Here is a 6682-nt window from a genome sequence, read left to right on the forward strand (position 1 = left end):
GATTGTTGCAGCTGTAACAATAAAACTCAAAGAAAAATGTTATAACATAAATTTCTGGAAAGCTAAAAGAAACACTCAAATGAACGCAAACTGAAGACAGAGTCACATGTTCAACACGCTGTCCTTAACACAATAGTTGACCGGTACGCCTCAAGAATGAGTGATTCCTATACCCTGTGGTCAAGTTGTATCCAGGATAAAACTGCCTGTTGCAAGTACTGTTAGCACTACAGTACTTGTCCAATCTTACGAACCCAACAACAATTGCACAGAATGAAATAAAGGACCACACAAAGGGAGAGAGACGAAAAGAAGAGGATAGTAGATCTTCTGGACACAAAAAGAAATAAAGAAGAAGAGTTCTTTTTATAGGAGAACAGAGGAGGTGAAATCAATGCACATTAATGTGCGAAATAATTCTGCATGCGAAGTAATGTTATCAAGATGTCGACATAATTCTGTCATCAAACAGTCAAAAAACGGTAAGAAATGTTGACATCCATGCAAATAAATCCGTTAGAAAAAAAATTTCATTAAGAGAATAAATTCGCCCGGGTCACACGCCCCCCCCCCATATTTAAGAAAGAATTTAATTTGATTTTAAAAAATGTTTAGGAAATAAATCAAGAGAAATTTTTCCAAAAAATAAGTCTTGGTTGACCCGCACCCGAGCCCCGCCCGCCCGACCGGACGGACGGCAGCGTGAAGCATCGCGCGTGTGTGAAACGTGTGGTTGCACCAACTAGCCCATTGTCTAAGTCCTCTCCATGTGTGAATGACCCAAGGGCCACTCTAAGATCAAAAAAATCAATACTTATGGAGAGGTATCATCTTTAGTTTTCCCTATGTGGGACCAAAGGTTCATTCACTAATAGTGAAAATGAGCTAGTGTCCTTAGTGACCAATAGGTCCTAAGTTCCAATCCCACCAATACCAAAAAACCAAATATACATAATCTCATTTTCTCCAACAATTATTATAAAAAGAACTGGTGTTTGTCTATCCGGATATATCTGACCATCGATTTTGTCATCCGGCGACGGGGATCGAGAGTTCGACGAGGTATATTTTCGAGCGTCGGATACCCTGGATTTCCTGATTTCGATAAGATTTTCCTAATACCCACAGTAATTGCGTTGCGTAGGGAACGTTTATAAATTTGTTTCGGTTTCCTAACAGCATCAGTAATTGTGTACCGAACATTTGGATGTTTGGAAATCTTTGTTCTCCAGATTATATGAGTTGGTATAACAACATATCACATCATTTGGTTATCCGTGAAATCAAATCCAACACTACTGCGGCTGGTTCAAGTTATAATTGTATCATCAAAGACAAACCAGCTGGTTATGATAGACTGGTGTGTGTTCTTATATTTTTGTTCATTTTATATTATTCCTATAAATTTTAGGTAATTACCGTTTGATGTTATGTCATTACGTATAAAAAACAGGTGAATAGGTTCAAGCGTGTTTCTAAAATGTTAACTGCATGCCTGAAGAGCGGAGATCCCATGCCAGCTGAGAAGATCAAAGAGGCTAGAGACCTAGTTGATAATATGGATAACGAAGATTATGCTGTCCAGTTTGGGGAGAAAGTCACGAAGAGGCATCCGCCCAAGGTGGCAATATCAAAGACGGGTAAAAGAACTCGAGCTTCATCGAGCGCTGAAGGTGCTCCAACTGAAGCTGCTCCAACTGAAGGTGCTCAAACCCGTGGTCGTGCAGGACTGGGAGGTAGTCACGGTCGTAAATTAAAGAAGAGCAGATAAATGACAATGATTTGTGTTGTACATTCGGGACTTTACAAGGGCCAATATAGAAGGTTAGACAACCCATATTCGGAAGTTTGGGTAACTGAGTTGACTTCCGATTATTGCAAGTTCAAAATTTGAAAAGTATCAGTTTTTCCCAAATTTTGATTTTTGGGCCATCGTACATTCGGGACTTTACAAAAAAAAAAATTATCCCCCGAATATTACAAGTTCAAAACAAACCATGACGTGGCTCTATGTGGTTCCAAGGGCTAATATAGAAGGTTAGACAACCCATATTCGGAAGTTTGGGTAACTGAGTTGACTTCCGATTATTGCAAGTTCAAAATTTGAAAAGTATCAGTTTTTCCCAAATTCTGATTTTTGGGCCATCGTACATTCGGAACTTTACAAAAAACAATTATCCTCCGAATATTACAAGTTCAAAACAAACCATGTCATGGCTCTAGGTGGTTCCAAGGGCCAATATAGAAGGTTAGACAACCCATATTCGGAAGTTTGGGTAACTGAGTTGACTTCCGATTATTGCAAGTTCAAAATTTCAAAAGTATCAGTTTTGCCCAAATTCTGATTTTTGGGTCATCGTACATTCGGGACTTTATGATGAGTGCCAAATATTGTATATATTTATCCCTTTTTGTTGGCATTTAACTCATCTTTTATGCATTAATTCTACATTTTATCCCATATTCTGTATTTTCATTGTTTTCAAGAATAAATATTTTTATTAATTAATTTTGCATTTTTAGGTAATAAATAAAGTCTGGATGACTTGCGGAGCAAAAAGAGCAGAGAAGTAGTGAAAAGCCGGAAGAAATCACGCAAGGAAGCCACGAAGAATGGTGCGCACAACCTCATTTTCTACACACAAAAACGCCTCCGTTCTCAGCCATCAGATCAGTTCTCAGAAGCATCCGACGGTCGCTCCTTCATAGAGCATCAAAATCTGAAGTCTCTGCCAAGCACCACAGCGCTGAAATTCCAAGCCTTCAGATTAGATGGTAGTTGAATCCAACGGTTGCTCCCTTGTTGTTCATCAAAGTTTGATATCCCCGCCTTACACTACAGCACCTAACCTAATCTAGCACCGTTCGTTTCGTTGTATCCCTTCATCCGACGGTCGCTCCTCGCTTGCCTCCGCATCACCGTCCGATCTACCTACCAGCTCCACATCCCACGGCTCATCCTTGTTGTTCATCCAATTTGATGAAGCCGCCTAACACCCTAGCAACCGAACCTTACCACCTAACCAAACACCCCCCTTCTTCCCAAAACAGTCGAGCCCCTCTCCTCCATCACCTCCCTGTTTGCAGAACCAACTCCACTGCCACCACCGCCGTACCTCCATGTCCGCTACCACCAACTCCCCACCTGCTCAACATTGAAACCCCTATCACTCTAACATGCCTCTCACTTCTTTTCACTGTTTTCCCCTAGTCTAAGGTTTTGAAAATAGAGAAAAAGCATTGATAGACATGGTAGAGAATTAGGTGAAGCTAGAGTGAAATTGAAGGCATGGAGAGGTAGAGGAGGACAAATAGAATAATGGGTCGAGTTCAATTTGATGTTGCTACATCAAATTAGGTAAAGAAATCAAACCCTAGTCTACTGTTTTTAATTTGGGAATTGTTTTTGGTAGAACCCTAATTGTGTTGTGGACTATAAATAGCCTTGTGGGTGTGATGTAAAGACGATGCTTGGATTAGCCGGCATCCAGGACTTTCATGTCCTGTTAATGTTAATGTTTTTCTCTTTAATGTGTTCTGTTCAATTTCACTGCATATGTTAAAATTGTTATTTTCCTGTTAACATGCTTGTTTTAATTTCATGTTTTAATTTCCAATTAATTCCTGTTACATTTGTCCTGTTAATATGTGTTAATCCTCATTGTTTTGTCACTGTTAGTGCCATGTTTAGTTTAGTGTTAAGTTTGTGCACTGTGAAGTGAAGGAATGCTAGGCTAGAAGCCTTTGAAGCATTGAACTGATTGAGTAATGGAAGAAATCAGTGCTCATAGCAAGCTGATTATCTTGCCATTCCATTTGTATGCTTAGGATGCAATGTGTTGATTGAGCATTGGGAGAAATTAGTGCTCATAGCAAGCTAATTCTCTTCCCATTCTTTTTGTATGCCTGTATTCTTCCCTTGGCCTTGCATTGTCACCATTTCAGTTTCACCATCTCCCCTGCCCTTGGCTTAGGCCTTGGTTCATTTCTATTGTTGTTGTTTAGTTCTTTGCTGTTAGTCATTGTCTTGTTTTATTTACTGCATTGCCTTTGCTTTATTGCCTTGTTTTGCCCTGTTTTATTCCTTGCTTCTGCTTCCAATGCCTTGCTGTTGCTGCAGCTGTTTTTTCCTTCCTACTGCTGTTGCTGCTGTATTCTCTGCCAAGCTGTGCTGTGCTGCCTTGTTCACCCCTAGCTGCCACTGCTGCTGTTGCAACTGAGCTTGGCTCAGCTAAGACCACAGTTCATTTCAAAGACTGCTGAAGCCCAGAGTCATTACTAAAGCCACTGTAACAGTTCACTTTCTAAAAGCCCATCAGTCCACTGAACAGTTACAAAGCCCAGGTCATAAGCTACAAAGCCCAAGGTTTGGTTCACAACAAAAGGCCCAGAAATAGGTTCAGAACAAGAAAAGCCTAGCTTAACCTGAGGCTCATCCAACTGAGCCCAAGGCTCGGTTCACTCCATTGAACCCAAGTTCAATTCCAAGCCCAACAGTTCCAAAGGGTATTCAAAGCCCATTGATATTCAAAACCCACTAAGCCCAAAGCAAATTTAGAGCCCAATAGCAACTAGAGCCCAAATAGCTAAACACAACAAAACACTCCCAATCTCTGTGGATCGACCCGTACTTGCACGAGCTACAACCGACGACCGTGCACTTGCGGTATTACTGTAGGCCCGCGTTTTTATTACGCTTAATTTTCACGCTTTCCCGGGCCCACCAAGTTTTTGGCGCCGTTGCCGGGGAACATTTTTGCATTTAAATATAATATCTTTGAGGCCTACCAAGTTTTTGGCGCCGCTGCCGGGGATTGGTGCTGTGTTTTATCTGTGTTTTTCTTTAGCTATTTTGCATTTCATTGCATAGCATTTGCATCTGCATCTGCTTCACTTCATTTGCTGTTGGACCTGCTGTTCTGAACCTGTTTTTCTCTGCTGGGACGCCACCAAGGAAAAGAACCAAAACCCAACTGGGTTTTTGCAACAATATCAGAGCAGCTGGGCTGTGCTTAAAAGGTAACCCATTTAAGAGAACCCGAATTGTGGGCTTCCAATTTTTTTAATTGTGGGCATGTAATATTAAAGCCAATTTTTGGGCTTCTCTTATTTTCTGTTGGGTTTGTAATAATTTATTTGTGGGCTTGTTTGTTTAATTTGTGGGCTTGTATTTAATTTTTGTGAGCTTGTTTAATTTGGACTTGTATTTTATATTCTGGGTTTTTAAACCCAGCTGAGCTTGTAACCGATCACGCTAGTTGAACTCGTTAGTGGGCCGAGTACCCAAATTCTAGGCCGAGATTTTGGACTCAGTTCCACCAAAAGTTTTCAACCAAGCGGAGCCAAAGCAAACACAGGACAAACAGTGGGCTTACTCCCATACAAAAACCAAATTTTATTTTCTTTTTTAAAAAAAAAAAAAAAAATTCTTTTGCTCCCAATTTTTAAAACCAAATTTCTACTTTGCTCCCATTTTTAAACCAAATTTTCTTTTTCGTTTTCCCATCAAAACCAAAATTTGTCTTTTTCCCAACAAAACCAAATTTTTTCCAAAAAGTCCAATCCCATTAAAAAACCAAATTTTCTTGTAGATAATGTGTTAGTTAAATTTCCTTTTGTGTATATTTTGTGCTCATCCATTGTGACTCCTAATATGATGGATTTTTGCCTTGAAATAACGGAGTTTTAATCGAGCTTCCGCCGTACAATCGGGTATTCTCTCTCCTTTTACTCTACTCAGCATGTTCCTCTTCATATGTTGCATTTTAATTCTTTCCATATTTTGAAACATTGAGGACAATGTTTAGTTTAGGTTTGGGGGTATAGAGTAGATACCATGATAATTTGCCATAATTGAAAACGAACTCCTTCTTCTTTTTGAAAAAATTGAAAAATTCCAAAAAAAAATTAAAAAATAAAAATTAAAAAAAAATTAAAAAATGAAAAATCATAAAAAAAATGGAGCTCATTTACCTTGAAATGTTGACTCTTGTGCAAATATGTATTTTTATTAGGAGTCTTAGTCTAGATATTTAGGCACCCTGATTCTAGCACAATTCACATAGTGATAAGAAATTTGCACGCGCACGATCTACCAATACATGTATGGCCTCGATCTTCAAGGTGTTTGATAGGAAGTTACGATTGCCAATCACTTTAGAATACTGAACGAAACTTGACTAGCTTGTTCTTTGGTTGGTTGGGATAGAAGGTGGAGGTTACGTTAAGAAAGACAACCATCGAATTTAACTGGGTGCATCAAAAAGGGCTACCTCTTGCAAAGTGTCATGTAATCTTTTGTTTCCTTTTTGTTATGTATCAAAAGTGTTTCCTTGTCCATAAAAAAAAAAAAAAAAAAAAAAAACGATGTTATATATTAAGAAAAAAAAAAAATATATCAGAAAAATACAAAAAAATCAAGTATTTATCAATTCCATCATCTCTTGTTCCAAAAATAAAAAGAGAATAGTCAATGTAAATAAGAGTCATGTAAAGAGTTATTTTGTTGTTTTTTGTAATAAGCAAGGAGGGTGTATGCCATTGATGTACAACGCGAGTAATTGTGAAATACCTCCAACTCATTCACAATTCTCGTAAAGTCCGGACAGCTAGCTAGATTTCGACCTCAGTTCTTAGCCTGAGAAACTATCTCTTGGTGATTAGTAGTCATAACTTCAGATCT

This window comes from Papaver somniferum, chromosome 6 (genome assembly GCF_003573695.1).
Source record: "Papaver somniferum cultivar HN1 chromosome 6, ASM357369v1, whole genome shotgun sequence".
Taxonomy (NCBI): domain Eukaryota; kingdom Viridiplantae; phylum Streptophyta; class Magnoliopsida; order Ranunculales; family Papaveraceae; genus Papaver; species Papaver somniferum.